Source organism: Apodemus sylvaticus, chromosome 17, assembly GCF_947179515.1.
Source record: "Apodemus sylvaticus chromosome 17, mApoSyl1.1, whole genome shotgun sequence".
Lineage (NCBI taxonomy): Eukaryota > Metazoa > Chordata > Mammalia > Rodentia > Muridae > Apodemus > Apodemus sylvaticus.
In genome coordinates this window covers 25,340,428-25,356,985 of record NC_067488.1, presented here as the reverse complement: position 1 = coordinate 25,356,985, position 16,558 = coordinate 25,340,428, and positions in this window count along the sequence as shown.

Genomic DNA, 16,558 nt, shown 5'->3' with positions numbered 1-16,558 from the left:
ACAAATCCTTCCTGTTAGGAATTTTCAAACAGTTAAGGACAGAATTTTCTGGGTTTTAGATTCATCCGTTCAGTCTAGCTTGGCAGAGAATGCTGAGAGAGTGGTTAAGTGATTTTTGCAAAGTCATACATTAGTGGTTGACTTAACTTGCAGACTTCTTTGCACATTACAGTCATCATAATTACAGTAATTGGCTTAATTAGCTCACTCCATGTAAAGCTCCTGGGGTCCATAAGATGCAGAATGAATAAGCACAGCCTGGCATGTCGCCTAGTTTAGCAAGTGAGAGACAGAAAGGGAAAGGGAGTTGGGGGAGGGGATAGAACACACAGATGATGATGGAGGTCAGCATTATAGTAAATAATCATGTGTATCATTAGTAATTATTTAAAATTGTTTGGCTTTATTTACTCTGTGTGTATGAGTGTTTTGTCTGCCTGTATGTATGAGCACCACATGTCTTCCTGATGAATACAGAGGTCAGAGGGCACCTGGAACTGAAATTACAGATTGTGAGCTACCATGAAGGGGCTAAGTATCAAACCCAGGTCTTCCATCAGACCAACAAGTGCTATTAATAGCCAAGCCTCTATTTATAATATTTTTATAAAATTAATATCTGGTTTGAACTCTAGATGTCAATGAAGAGTGCTAAAACTAACCCTTCATTTATGAACTTATTTATATTCTGGAAGATTATTATTTACAATTTACTGTCTGGAACTTTGCTTGGCCAGATTGGAGGGAGGGAAGAAGAAAAGGATTTACACATGCTCAAGCCTTCTTTCTTAACTTCTTCAATGATTTCATTCAACCTATTGAAGCTCATGTTTATTTTGCTGTGTTGTTTGTTACTGGCACTGAATCAATCCTAAGCATTGCTGTGAATGTTTCTTACAACAGTTTCTCAGGTCTCAATCTGGTCCATGGAATCTGGGCACATGGGTAGTTAAAATAGAAAATCACACTACTAACTAATCACCTAAGGAAACCTCTCTACTATAAAATAAGCTGGATAACTCTGACCCAAAAACGAATGCATCCTTCGTTTGAACCCTTAATCTTTATTGTCTCATTATCTTTGACATCATAATACATTTCTAATAGGAAAAGACTAAAGCTTAAAGTTATTACACATTTCATTAGTATTAATAAGCACTAGCTATTACTGAGTAAGGGACATGGGATGCTATGGAGAGATGTTCCATAATTATAGTTTGGCAGGTAATAATTACGTACAGTGTTAGAACTTCATGTTTTCTACAAAGTCTAGTGTCCAGTCCTCTTTTATTAGTGATCAAAAATCAGCTGTGGGGTAAATTAATGAGTGGATTAACATGTAAGAAGAAAAGGAATGAAATTATTTGAATAGATCATGGCCCAAAATTATAAGCCCAACAATATATGCTTAACCTAGGAGCCAGATTCAAAGAAGACAAGGGAAAAAGCCAGAGTTCACTGCTTGCTACACTGCTTACCATTTGAAAACATTGCTTTATTTTTAAATTAGGGTTGGATTTTTTTTTCAGTTTTTCTGTTATAAGATGGTAAAAAGTAAGGAGCTGTGAATTTTCTTTTATTAATTTTTAGTGAATAATTGGTTAAGCTTCAAACTAGGGCACTTGTCTTCCTTTCAGTTGCATGCCTCTGTATAATAAATGCTCAGTCCAAAGAAAGATTAGACTTGGCACTACAAGCTGATTGGGTTTGACTACAATAGCTGTACTTGAATTGGCCATATATACATGTAGTTCTGCTTTTTAAGAGCTATGTATTTCACAGTAGCCCAATCTACTAAATAGGTACTGAGAATATCGCCCTATATATAGAATATTTGAAGCCAATGATTTAAAAAATGTCTACATGCACACATGCACATGAGAGCAGGAGAAGGGAGTGAGGGAGAGAATATTTGATTCCTTGCTAGTATTCAAACTGAGGGCTGATTTACTTTCTGGTGAAAAGACACAGACGTATGAACAGAAAATGCTTTTAAAGTTTATTTCAGTTAAAGTGTCTGATAAAAAGGTATTGGATACCCAATAAATGCCAACCACTGTTTGAGTCATAGGCAGCTATTCATAAATAAGTCTAGTCTTATCTTTTCTTCCTTCTACTGTAAAAATAGAGAGAACAGGAACTCTGTCCTCCAGAGGAAACAACTTGATGTGTTAGGGAAAAGAAAAAAAGGATGCCCTGTCAACCATGGACAGCTGTGATTAACCCCTGGGAGCTCAGAGATCAGCCAGGCTAGGCCTCGGCAGTGACAGTTCATGAAGGTTAGAAGTTCACTTTTCCTAATTGATCCCAGATTTGTTGAGGACCACTGTCTTCGTTGGTGGCAGCTTGCCAGCCTTGGTGGGATTGGTATCCTGGTAGACCCAAGAGAATGCTTGCTTTCCCGGAGACACACACAGGAAAGGACACACTCAAGTTTTCCCTGTCCTTCAGAGGGGACATTTTCTTCATTTGTTAAACGACACCTGTGCACATTTGTCTGCTGTGTCTTAGGATGGGGAAGGAGCACTTAGTTCTTTGTTACAGTCTTTAGTAAAGGTAAAAGGCTGTAATCTGGTACCACACAGAGCTCAAGGTGTTATTAGTATGCTGAATGGCCTAAACCTGTTCACTTCCTAACATAGTTATCATGCAGTAAGGCAGATAAGTAACATTAAGTAGTGTGTTTTGTATTCAAGCTTCTGAAGAAAACAGTAGATCCAAATGCAGTGGGACTTCATTCTGAAAATGTGTCCTCTTTGTGTTTGCTAGTGGTAAAATTCTGCATATCATGGCACAGATTAACAACCACAGAAATTGGCATGGATGAAACATATTAACTTTAGCTAGATGATGTCAACTTTACCTTACTTCCTGTCTATGTATTAAAGTGTCCACACTGCTCAGTGCTACCACATGTGCAGTTTAAGCATCCACCACTACAGTCAAGATTCAGAACCGTCCCCACCAACAGCTTCGCTGGACCCTATATGATCCTCTGCTTTTATCCCCACCTCTTTCCTGATGCCCCCTCCCACCTCGAACTTGGCTCTAACCCTGGAAACCAGAGATCTTTTACTCTACCTTCCTAATGTTGTCTTTTAAGGAATTTTGTATACATGAGATCATCAAGAACATCGCATCTGAATACATAAAGAAGTATTGGCTGACATGAGGTTTTTATGCCAATTTTACTAACAAAAACGTTAACAATGGTGGTTATTTCTCATGCCAAACATAGTTCTAGAGAAATATACTTTTTGTTAGAAGTTCATTTCTGGGGATTTCTACTGAGCCTAGAAAAGAGAAGTGGCACTAAACGGTAGCTATGGGAAGACAGACTTTACCAACAGTCTTTCCTGTGGGAAAATGCTTTGTTTGTGGAAAAAACACTGCCAGGAAGAAGATGGGAATCTGTAAAACAGATAGACTCACACTTTCTACAAGTCTTTGTTGGTAGCATTACAAAGATAACCCTGTAGCTTTCCCAAAAGAAGGACAAAGCTCTTTACAAGCTGCACATTTGACTCTGAGATCAAAGTCGATCATTTAAAAGACTACAACTGACAAGCCCCTTTTTACAATTCATGGGAGTCATGCTACCTTAAGTGGAGGAGAGTGAGCAATTACTGAGATAGCTTTAGGCAAATTAAACTCATCAATCAGGCAATAATGATAATTTTATGAGACATTGTCTGTAATAAAAAAAGATAAGCATCACTATGGAAGTTCTGTATAATATTTTAATTTAAAAATGTATAATATGGTTTAAAATGCCATTTTGTTAATAAGACTTTGATTGTTGAAAGAATTAAATAAACTTAAAATCTCACACGTACTAAATGGCATGGTTAATATCAAATCAAGGATTCCAGTTCAAAAGTCAGTTCTGTGCTGGTGCTAGAGGGCTATTTTACTTGATTTCCTTTTCATGATTTTTTCTGATGTTTTTAATTGCAATAAAATTGTAATGAGCATAGAAGTTGCAGGATCAGCATGAGAAACAGCAATATACATTTGATTTGACTGAGTGATTGTTAAAAATTGCACCTGACTTTCAGTGAAATAATTGTCTTACAGATAGTGGGGTTTTTACATGTTTCTTTTCTCTTTTTGTTTTCACCTTAAAAATGATTTTATTTATATACAAATAATAGGCAACATTGTACCCATAAATATCATTTTCTGAAATAAAGAGATTTTATTAGAGATGTAAATGTTGAGTTTTCAGGTCCCTTTGGCCCACTCCTTTTAAATATCGGCAAAAGCCTACATTCCCAGTCTCTGAAGAGCATCACCAAGCACATGTAGGGATAAATGGAGGAGGTAAAGAGAAGACACCCAAAATGGGCCGCTCTTCCCACCTGCTCCTTCCATCACAGAGCTAATTCTCAATTCACATCTTAATCTTGATCTTGATAGTGATGAAATTGGCTATAAGATCATTTTATTTAGGTAAGAGTTCCCTACTTTTCATCTCAATTTCTCAGTCTTTTGGGAAATGGGAGGAGTTGGGGGTTTAGATGCTGGGCACAGTGTTCTTCATGTGTCTAATAGTAATTGTCAATTAAGAGGTCCAGAATCAGCCTTTTAAAATTGAACTAGCAAGCATTTGTTAAATAAACACTATAGGAGCAAGTCAAACATTTTATGCCACAATCCTGTGTATATCATCTTGACTGAGATTTCTTGTTGTTATAGGGAAAAAGCAAATATGGGAAATCCAGCAGGATTTTCACATCCTGAATTCTTGTCTTTCAGGCATTCATGAAAGTAGAGTTTGATGAAAGATAAAATGCTAAAGACACAAATGTTCCTGTCCATTTTCCTACTGTTTTCCACTAGAATTATGGCTCACTGGGAATCCCAGCTCGTGGTTAGGAAGTTATCTTTTGGATTGTCTCCAAGCTGCTTCTGCTGCTGCAAGATGTAGTTCCTCCTCCTCCTCTTCCTCTTCCTCCTCTTCCTCCTCCTCTTTTTTCCTCTCTCTCTCTCTCTCTCTCACATCTTGTGGGTTCCTCTGGTTGATATGGGCCATATTGGCTCAGGGAAAGGGTCAATGATTAGGGTGAGGGTTAAGGTTAAGTTTTCCAAAGGATTTCCAATTTCTTCAATTAAATTTCTCAAAACCATTCCCTTTTGTTCACATCTGCATTAAACAACTTTGTAAGGAATTCATTAGGTGATTTTCAGTGAATTTAATATCAAAATTGGTAGACTAAATCAGAATGTCTTCCTGTTCTAATTGACTTTCTGTTGCTATGATAAAGCACTAACCAAAACAAGGTTCAGGGAGGGAAAAGATTATTTTAGCCCATCATCAAAGGAAGCCAGGTGGAAACTCAGGGCAAGAATCTGTAAGCAGGAGCTGAAACAGAAACCATAGAGAAATGATCCTTATTGGCTTGCCCACCTGACTAGGGATGGGACTGCCCAGAGTGGGCTGGACCGTTCTACATCAATCACTAACCAAGAAAATCCCACAGGCAATTCTAATGGTGGCAGTTGAAGTTCCCTCTTCTAAAATCACTCTGGTGTTTGTAAAATTGACAAAACTAAGTAGCCAACTCCCCAGCCTGCCCGGGGTGGGCCTCATGACAGAATGTCTTCATAAAACCACAACATTGACCTCAATTTAAAGAGAATGACTTATATGTGACTGCATTTGAACTGGGACATAAATTGTTTCTTGACTTTGGACTTGAGCTGAAACCCCAGTTACTTCAGGGTCTCCATATGGATGGATGGCTTAAGAACTGAAATCATATTGGCAGTGCTAGCTATCCATCCTGTGGATCTGTCTTATAAGACCTTGGAAACTGCCTACTTCCCCAGTTACATGACCAGCCCTTGGTAATAAACTCTTTCTCTTATTAGTTCTGCATCTCTAGAGAACCTTGAGAAAGACAGACTATTTTAATATCATTCAATTACATTACAATTTGACTGTTACTCTTGTTTCTCTCCATGAAGTCAAATGTTGGCATAAGATTATGAATCTGTTAAATTTCATGATCTTTGCCTGCATTTATTTGTCACAGATAAAGGGAGATTAATAGTTAGAAGTTGTTATAATTTCTTTAAAATACATTCATTATATCATTTTTCTTCACTTTTCACTGTTTCTACCAACACACTGTAGATATATTAAAATATCGCTATATATGTTTTCAATTTACTCATTCACTTATTAAACATTAACCTTCTAATATATGCCAGACCTACTATGTGTTGCTTGAAATTCTAGTATATATAATATGGGATCCCTGCTTATGCAAACTAAAAATTATAAAGGGAAATATGGATATAAATATCCATATGTGTATACACACACACACACACACACACACACACACACACGCGCGCGCGCGCGCGCGCGCGCGCACACACACACACACAAATTGGTATGTACAACAAAATGTTTAACAACCTATAAAAGAGGAAGGAGAAAACTTAGTTTTATAGCAGCAATAAGTTCGTTTTCAGAAAGTTGATTTTAACAGTGTTTCAAAGTGCCACATATTTATATTTTCAGAATTAGAAACTAAAAAATTGCCAAACCTATTAAGCTACTAATCACTTACTCCAAGTACACATAAAAGAAAGTTGATTAATTTGAGGAATATGGCATGCTTAGCTTAACTTAAAACCACCCTTCCAAAAAAAATTAAAAAAAAAATAATAAAAAAAAAAAACACCCTTCCATTTATCTAGCTCCAAGACAGTTAGTTGTCTTTGCCAATCTGGTTCAATTTAAAGTCACCTAGGAGGTTGCTGAAAGCCCAATTTTGTGTGTGCCTTGTGGGTGTTTCATATATGTTAGCCTTTTCTTTTTGCTGAGACAAAATAAAACATTTAAGGAGACAGCATGAGGACAGAGGATTTATTTCAGTTCACTGTTTCAGGAGCTTCAATACACAATCACTTGACTCTGTCCTTTTGGGCCTGTGTGGTAAGTCATGGCACCACAGTAGGAAGAACATGGTAGAATATAGTGGCTCGCTGCATTACAGGAAACAGAGAGAGAGCATGAGACAGATCTTTCAAAGTCATACCATCACTGACCTATTCACCCTAACAGGGCATACCTCCAACAGCCCATTCAGTTTGAATTCTTCAATGCATTATTAACCCATTGATGAAGCTGACATCTTTATAACTAAATCACACCTCAGTTGAGACTTCACCAGTAGACTAGGGCAACACAGGAACCTTCCAAAAAAACATTTCATGTTGAGCTGTGGTGACTGAGTGCTGTAGAGTCTGTGAAACCCCTTCAGATCCTGATACATAGCCTGTGCACAGTACCTTCTCATTTCCCTTGATAGTCCAAGAGACCATAGAGACAAGGAACCAATCTTTTAGATTTTTAGGCTTCTCTGTATCCTGTTTAAACAAACAAACAAAAACAAACAAACACAACTTCATCTGTTCAAACTCTCTTGCTTGGCAAAAATTAATCAAAAGCCCAAGGACAGCAATAAGTATGAAAGGTAGACAACATAATAAGAGGAAGGAAATAAAAATACTTAGGTCAATGTCATTGACCCTTATAGTATTATAGGAAACCAATTACTTACTGTACTTTTCTCCCATTAGTTCTCCTGATAACTCTATGAGATTGGTTTTCTTAATTCTCTGTTTAGACAAGGTGGCTCAACCCCAGATGTTGGTAGCACACAGTCACAGATATTATGCTCTATATCTTTTATATGAACTAAGCTCTATGACTGCTTGTAGGCCATCTCTGATAACTTGTTTACCTTCTGAGTAACAGGAATGACTAAATGCTAAGCCTTAGCACCCAAAGTTTCTTTGAATTCCACACTGTCCTCAACCATCCTGAAGTTCACAGTTCAGTACTAAAGGTGATCATTTGTAGGCCTTTTCCACCACAGTGACCCTCTTGTGTGCTGCAGTAGCCAGGTGGGCTGTAGCTCCAGCTTCTCCCCTCTAGGGAGAGCTCCTGGGTGGTCAAACCAGGCCTGTGGCCTTACACAGCTGCCTTCCATATTGTCTTCCAAGCAGCTGGGCACGTGAGCCGCTCCAGCAAGTCAGAGTCACATTGTGCAAACTGCTGCGGATTCCTGGCAGCTTTGACACTGGCCGGGTCCGTCCAGGAAGTGAAGAGAAGGCTCCAAGTGAGCTTGACAAGAACTGCCCTGGGAGAGGAAGCAGGAGACACTTGACCTTCTTAAATTCCCAGCGCAGACTCTTTCAAAGGGGTGTGCTGTACCTTAAGCTCCCAAAGTTCTCTACAGCCTATCACTGTGTTCATTATCCAGTATGTGCTCAGTTAAATTTTACTGATGGATGGATGCATGCATGACTGTATGAAGAGTGTGCGATTCTGTTTGTTTTATGACAGGCCAATAAGGCAGTACAGAGTTTATTTGGAACTCCTTTGACAAGTTCATTGAGCCAGTGCTTATCTAGTCTGTTACAACCCTGCTATCAACATAGCCTTTTCTCCATGTTCTTCTCATTACCTATAAAATTTACTCTCCTTGTCAGTTTTCTTAAGGCCATAGCATGATAAACCTGATTATATGATCAAAATGAAAGGCAATTTTTGTGTGATCCCAGGTTTCCCATATAAAATACATGCTATCAAAGACCAATTGGCTGAAAGCATCCAGTGGAAAAAAGATAGTCTTTTCAACAAATGGTGCTGGTTCAATTGGAGGTCAGCATGCAGAAGAATGTGCATTGATCCATTCTTATCTCCTTGTACCAAGCTCAACTCCAAATGGATCAAGGACCTCCACATAAAACGTGACACACTGAAACTAATTGAAAAAAAAACTGGGGAAGACCCTGGAGGACATGGGCACAGGGGAAAAGTTCTTGAATAGAACACCAATAGCTTATGCTCTAAGATCAAGAATTGACAAATGGGACCTCATAAAACTACAAAGTTTCTGTAAGGCAAAGGACACCGTCAAAAGGACAAAACATCAACCAACAGACTGGGAAAGAATCTTCACCAACCCTAAATCTGACAGAGGGCTAATATCTAATATATACAAAGAACTCAAGAAAGTAGAACCCAGAGATCCAAATAACCCCATTAAAAAGTGAGGTACGGAGCTAAACAAAGAATTTTCACATGAAGAACTTCGGAGAGCTGAGAAACACCTTAAGAAATGTTCAACATCATTAATCATTAGGGAAATGCAAATCAAAACAACCCTGAGATTTCACCTCACACCAGTCAGAATGGCTAAGGTCAAAAACTCAGGACATAGCAGGTGTTGGCAAGGATGTGGAGAAAGAGGAACACTCCTCCACTGCTGGTGGAATTGCAAGATGGTGCAACCACTTTGGAAATCAGTCTGGCGGTTCCTCAGAAAACTGGGCATGTCACTTCCTGAGGACCCTGTTATACCACTACTAGGCATATATCCAGAGGATTCTTCAGCATGCAATAAGGACACATGCTCCACTATGTTCATAGCAGCCCTATTTGTAATAGCCAGAAGCTGGAAAGAACCTAGATGTCCTTCAACGGAGGAATGGATACAAAAAATGTGGTATATTTACACAATGGAGTACTATTCAGCCATTAGAAACAATGAATTCATGAAATTCTTAGACAAATGGATGGAGCTGGAGAACATCATACTAAGTGAGATAACCCAGTCTCAAAAGATCAATCATGGTATGCACTCACTGATAAGTGGATATTAGCCTAGAAACTTTGAATACCCAGAATATAATCCACACATTAAATGATGTCCAAAAAGAATGGAGGAGTGGGCCCTGGTTCTGGAAAGACTCAGTGCAAGAGTATAGGGGAATTCCAGAACAGGGAAGTGGGAAGGGGTAGATGGAAGAATAGGGGGACGGAAGAGGGCTTATGGGACTTGCGGGGAGTGGGAACCCAGAAAAGGGGAAATCATTTGCAATGTAAATAAAAAAATATAAATAAATAAAAATAAAAATGAAAAAAATACATGCTACTATCCTCTTGTAGCCAATGCTACATAGTTAGTTTTTTGAATACCATATGATAATTTCATATACGTGTACAATGTCTAATGATCAAATGTAGGTTTCATATACTTTGCAGTTCCTGAAGCATTATTATTTATGTTTGTTGAGAAGTTACATGTTATGCTTTTAAATTTATATTGAATTATATCTTAGATTGTTCTGTTATGCCAGAAATCCAGAACCAATGTCTCCTTCTCCACACCATTTTAGAAAGGCTTATTCAAACATCTTTCCATGCTTACCTTCTGCCCTTTCACCTCTTGTGATTCCTGTTTCACTGGGTTCTTTGAATAGATAAACTTTTAGTTTCTACAAATGAGTGAGAACTTGGTATCTGTAATTCTGCATTGCAGACTATGCTGACCTTGTCTTATTTAGGATAATAGAACCAGAGCTAATAGAAACATAGGTTAAAAGTAGATCCTTAATACAATGTATCTAATTTTTCTCTATAATTAGGCAGTCTTTGTTTTGAAAAAGAAGCATAAATGATATTTTCAGTCTGGTACACTTTAGAAGGACATAATTATACATGAACATTAGGTATGTATGTCAAGAGACTAAGACTTTGAGTTATATTGGAGCCAACTATACCTTTATTAGATGTTAAAAATAAAAACCCCTTGCCAGGAAGTGTTGGCACACTCCTTTAATCCCAGCACTTGAAAGATAGAGGCAGATGGATTTCTGAGTTCGAGGCCAGCCTGGTCTACAGAGTTACAAGACAGCCAGGGCTACACAGAGAAACCCTGTCTTGAAAAACCAAAATAAATAAATAAATAAATAAATAAATAAATACCCCAGGTTAACTACTCTTTTCAATTCATCATGAATAATTATCAAGAATATTTCCTTAGAAATCATAAGGAATGTAGAATTGCATTTAGAATCAAGTCCCACCAACAGTGGTGATGAAACATAATTAACTTAATTTTAGTACACGTGGATTTCTTTTCTTTTTCTTTTTTTTTTTTTTTTTTTTTTGGTATTTTGGTTTTTTTGTTTTTTGGATTTGGTTTTTTCAAGACAGGGTTTCTCTGTGTAGCCCTGGCTGTCCTGGAACTCACTCTGTAGACCAGGCTGGCCTCGAATTCAGAAATCTGCCTGCCTCTGCCTCCCAGAGTGCTGGGATTACAGGCATGCGCCACCACCGCCCGGCTGGTACAAGTGGATTTTGAGTAGGAAAAGTTAGTACAGAATGTGTTACGAATGCTATTCATCTCTTGATATTTTATTCATTATCTATTCTGTCAGTTGCTACAGGCTAGCTGAGTCCCCACAGAAGCTTGGTAAGTGTATTATTAGTTGTTTGAATAATGAATGTCCCCCATAGTCTCGCAGATTTGAATATTTAGTCTCCAGGTAGTGGCACTGATTTTAGAAATGATGAAACCCTTCCTTGCTGGAGGAAGCATTTAATTATAACCTCAAACCAATTTCAGTTTGTTCTCCCTTTTCTGGTTATGTATTTATCAATGTATTTATATTTAGCCTCTTCTTTTAATAATTACTTATTTTGAATTCGCTCTAGCTAGAAATCTGGGGAGGTATACAAAGTGAATTGGAATGATTTTAATTCTATTCTTAGAGAAGCTATATTCCTAGAACTTTAAGAACAAATGGCCACATCATAACCCTGAGCACAGAGGTCCTAGCAGTTCTTAAGTCATCTTCCTTACTACATAAGTACAGTGCTGTGCTACACCTCCCTATGTTCATGCAGTTTGTCATTTATTAAAGCATACATTTTAAATGAAGATTTATTTTATTTATTCATTCATGCAAGCATGTGGCCCTGTGAGTATGTGCACAGGTATCTTTATAGATATACGTGCCTATGCCTGGGGAAGCAGAAAGAAGGTGTGAGAGTCTCTCACATCACAGTTACAAACATTTGCAGGATTCAGTTCACAGCACTGCCTAAAAACAGATAGGATGGCATTCACCTGGACATGTAGCACTCAGGAAGTAGAAGGAGAATCAGAGGGTCAAAGTCAACCTTAGGTACTACCTCAAGGAGAAAGGGCGGAGGGAAGGGAGGAAACATTACTATATAACTGTCATTTATTACATTTCTCTGATTTCTGATAATCATAATAAAGATTGTGGCAGTAGATGGATCACGATGGAAATGTAAAGTTAGTTGAAAGAATTACTAGATAGGAAAGGAAATATTTACACTTTGAAAATAGAAATTACTTGGGAGAGATTGTGAATATGATAAGAGTCATTTAGTATGAAAACTATTACAGTAAGCCTTTACTTTTTCTAAATAAGCTTGTTAACTTAAGAGTCTTTTTCCTGGAAATCCACTGTCTATGATGGCGTAGCGTGTAGAACTTGTTTCCCAATGTCTACTTGCTCCGTGTTATGTTGATAAAACATCTGGACATGGAGCCATGCTGTCTTTTGGTTTTTTTCATCTGACTGATTCTGCATGTCTAAAAGCTGCAATTAGCTTTCCCAATGAAAGTCATTTAAACACACTACCCAATATTTTTCCTGGTGTTCAGTGACCAAAGAATGTTCTAGATAATTGCTAATGGTCATTTCAGGAAAAGGACTTTGCTGCTGATAACCACACTGTCCAGTGACTGATCACCAAGATAGTTGCTTCCAATTCTAGGTCATGACTAGGTCTACAGTGAGTTATGTATTATTTTAAACACACTATTTTTCTTACTAATTTTTCTTGAACATGGAGCACAAAAACTGATTGTGCTGCTTTATGGTTTGAACTAGAATTTATGAGCATTACATATTTTATCATCTTATATGTACATGGGAAGATCTATTTTTTAATATTTTTATTTTCTATATTCTTTGTTTACATTCCAAATGATTTCCTCTTTCCCAGATCCCTCTCCCCATATGTCCCATAAACCTTCTTCTCTCCACCCATTCTCCAATCACCTCCCTCCTTTTTCTCTGTCCTTATATTCCCCTCCAATCCTAGATCAATCCTTTCCAGGATCAGGACCCTCTCCATACTTCTTCATGGGGGTCATTTGTTATGCTAATTGTGCCTTGGGTATTCAGAGCTTCTGGGCTAATTAATATCCACTAATCAGAGATTGCATTCCATGTGTATTCTTTTATGATTGGATTACCTAACTTAGGATATTTTCCAGATCAAACCATTTGCCTAAATTTTTTTTTAATTCATTGTTTCTAATTGCTGAGTAGTATTCCATTGTGCAAATATACCACATTTTCTGTATCCATTCCTCCTTCGAGGGACATCTGGGTTCTTTCCAGCTTCTGGCTATTATACATAAGGCTGCTATGAACATAATGGAACATGTATCTTTATTGCATGCTGGGGAATCCTTTGGGTATATGCCCAGGAGAGGTATAACAGGGTCCTTCGGAAGTGTCATGTCTAGTTTTCTGAGGAACCACCAGACTGATTTCCAAAGTGGTTGTACCATCTTACAGCCCCACCAGCAGTGGAGGAGTGTTCTTCTTTCTCCACATCCTCGCCAACACCTGCTGTCTCCTGAGTTTTTGACTTTAGCCATTCTGACTGGTGTAAGGTGAAATCTCAGGGTTGTTTTGATTTGCATTTCCCTAATGACTAATGATGTTGAGCACTTCTTAAGGTGCCTCTCGGCCATCCGAATTTCTTCAGGTGAAAATTCTTTGTTTAGATCTGTACCCCATTTTTAATAGGGTTATTTGGTTTCCTGGGGTCTAACTTCTTGAGTTCTTTGTATATATTGAATATTAGCCCTCTATCAGATGTGGGGTTGGTAAATATCCTTTCCCAATTTGATGGTCTCTGTTTTGTCCTTTTGACAGTATCCTTTGCCTTACAGAAACTTTGTAATTTTATGAGGTCCCATTTGTCAATTCTTGATCTTAGAGCATAAGCTATTGGTATTCTGTTCAGGAACTTTTCCCCTGTACTGATATCCTCAAGGGTCTTCCCAGTTTCTTTTCTATTAGTTTCAGTGTGTCTGGTTTAGTAGACATGATAGTCTACTTAAGTGACCCAAAAACCTCCACCAGAGAACTCCTACAGCTGATAAACAACTTCAGCAAAGTGGTTGGTTATAAAATCAACTCAAGCAAATCAGTTGCCTTCCTATACTCAAAGGATAAGCAGGCTGAGAAAGAAGTTAGGGAAATGATACCCTTCACAATAGCCACAAACAATATAAAGTATCTTGGTGTGACTCTAACCAAACAAGTGAAAAATCTATACGACAAGAACTTCAGGTCTCTGAAGAAGGAAATGAAAGAAGACCTCAGAAAATGGAAAAATCTGCCATGCTTGTGGATTGGCAGGATTAATATAGTTAAAATGGCCATCTTGCCAAAAGCGATCTACAGATTCAAAGCAATCCCCATCAAAATCCCAACTCAGTTCTTCACAGAGTTAGAAAAAGCAATTCTCAAATTCATCTGGAATAACAAAAAACCCAGGATAGCTAAAACTAGTCTCAACAACAAAAGAAATTCTGGGGGAATCAGTATCTCTGACTTCAAGCAATACTACAGAGCAATAGTGTTAAAAACTGCAGTGTATTGGCACAGTGACAGACAAGTGGACCAATGGAATAGAACTGAAGACCCAGAAATGAATCCACACACCTATGGTCACTTGATCTTCGACAAAGGAGCCAAAAACATCCAGTGGAAAAAAGATAGCCTTTTCAACAAATGGTGCTGATTCAACTGGAGGTGAGCATGCAGAAGAATGCAAATTGATCCATTCGTATCTCCATGTACTAAACTCCACTCCAAGTGGATCAAGGGAAGATCTATTTTGAGGATAATATTTCATGGCTTATTCTTCATGGTAACTCTGAATGAATTTTACATTTAAAATTCTCCTGTGGCCTTTCAATCCCACTTAGGATGAATTCAGATTGCTTATCATTAGCTCTCTAAAGTTCTCAGATGCTCTGGCCCTTGACTTTCTACCATTGTCTTAATTGACCTCTCATTTCAATGTATTCCAAAGAACTGATTTCTTTCTCTGCTTCTCATGTGGCAGATGGATTTTTATGCTTTTAATATTTTAATGGATTTTATTCTTCCTTTAATAATTTGCCCTGTCTGTATTCTTTGCTTCATTTTCTTTCTTTGCTTCTAATTATGTAATTCAGGCTTTTATAAAACCCACCCTAACTGTCCCATGAAGAACTATTTTCTTTTTTTCTTACACTATTCTATTTTGAGCTTTTGTAGAAAAAGTGATTCTCTTCTTTCTCTTTTTCATATTTTATTAAATTTTTGCTTCATCCTGGAATGTTAGCATCCTCATGATATACATCATATCTGAAGTCCTCCCGACATAGCAGGAATTGAACTAACAAGTGTAAAAAGAACAAATGTATATATATATATATATATATATATATATGTATATATACATATATATATATGATGCCCCTTTGATAAAACATTATTTTGCTTAGTGCATTCAGGTAGCAGTGGCTGAAGGGTCATGGAAAGTCCAAGGCTAGCCTTGTCTATATAGTAAGTTTCAGGCCAGTCAGGCTACAGAGCAAGTGCTAATTTAAAAAAAAAATAGTAACAATTAAGTAAAATAAACCAACAACACAACATCAAGTTTTACCTTTTAACTTCCAGTTTAAAGAATATCTCTAAGATGTACCAAATAAGAAACAATATGTAAGGAGACTCTGAGTATCGATCAAATGGCTTGAAAAATGACCAATAATTCTAAAAGTGATATATCCTCATTAATTCTGAGGCTTTCAGGTATCTATTGTTCTACTCTACACTCTGTTTCTGTCTTGCTCCAAATGTTTGATATTTAAATACATGAGAGAATATCTCTTTTAAGGAAACCTTTCTCTTTTCCACAGTTAAAAATAAAGTGTTTTTATTTATTTAAATAAATAGAGTTTACTAAAACCTCTTTCTTCTAATAAACCATGATCACAATCACAAATGGGATCAATTTAACACCAAGAAGATGGTGATATCAAAGGAAAGTAGAAGGAATAGTAAAGAAGTAGTACTTCAGAAAAATTATTATAATTATTATTATGATTATAAAAATTATTATTAAATGTTCTTTTGGTTTGCATTTCCATTCTAGTAGACTTTGAGAGTTTTCTATAACATTTGAATTATTTTTTTGTTGTTTTCATCTGGTTGCTTAGATCTTGAAGGGTGGATATTAATTTGCTATTGAAGGTTTGAAGAAGTGATATTCTCAAGAGAAGAATGTTCCACAAAAATAATAAAAACATTGTTTCAGTTATAGATGTCACAGCTGGGTAGAGCTAGCGAGAGCTCCCCTCTTGGCCACGTGCACAGCCCCTTCCCGTCCTATGAAATCTAGACCTCAGGGAAGAGGTTTTCAGCTCAGATACATCTCAAGTCTTCTGAGTAAAATGAGGGAGTATTCCACTTTAAGTAAGATGTAAATAAATAATTTAAAGTGAAAATAATAACAGAAACAGAAAGACAAGGAAATGTTAAGAGGCATCAAATTTTATCATAATATAATTTGCATAACAATCGTGCTGGAAAATATTAGGAATATGAAATGAAATTAAGAGTTGTAGTTTGTTCAGGAAGAAAT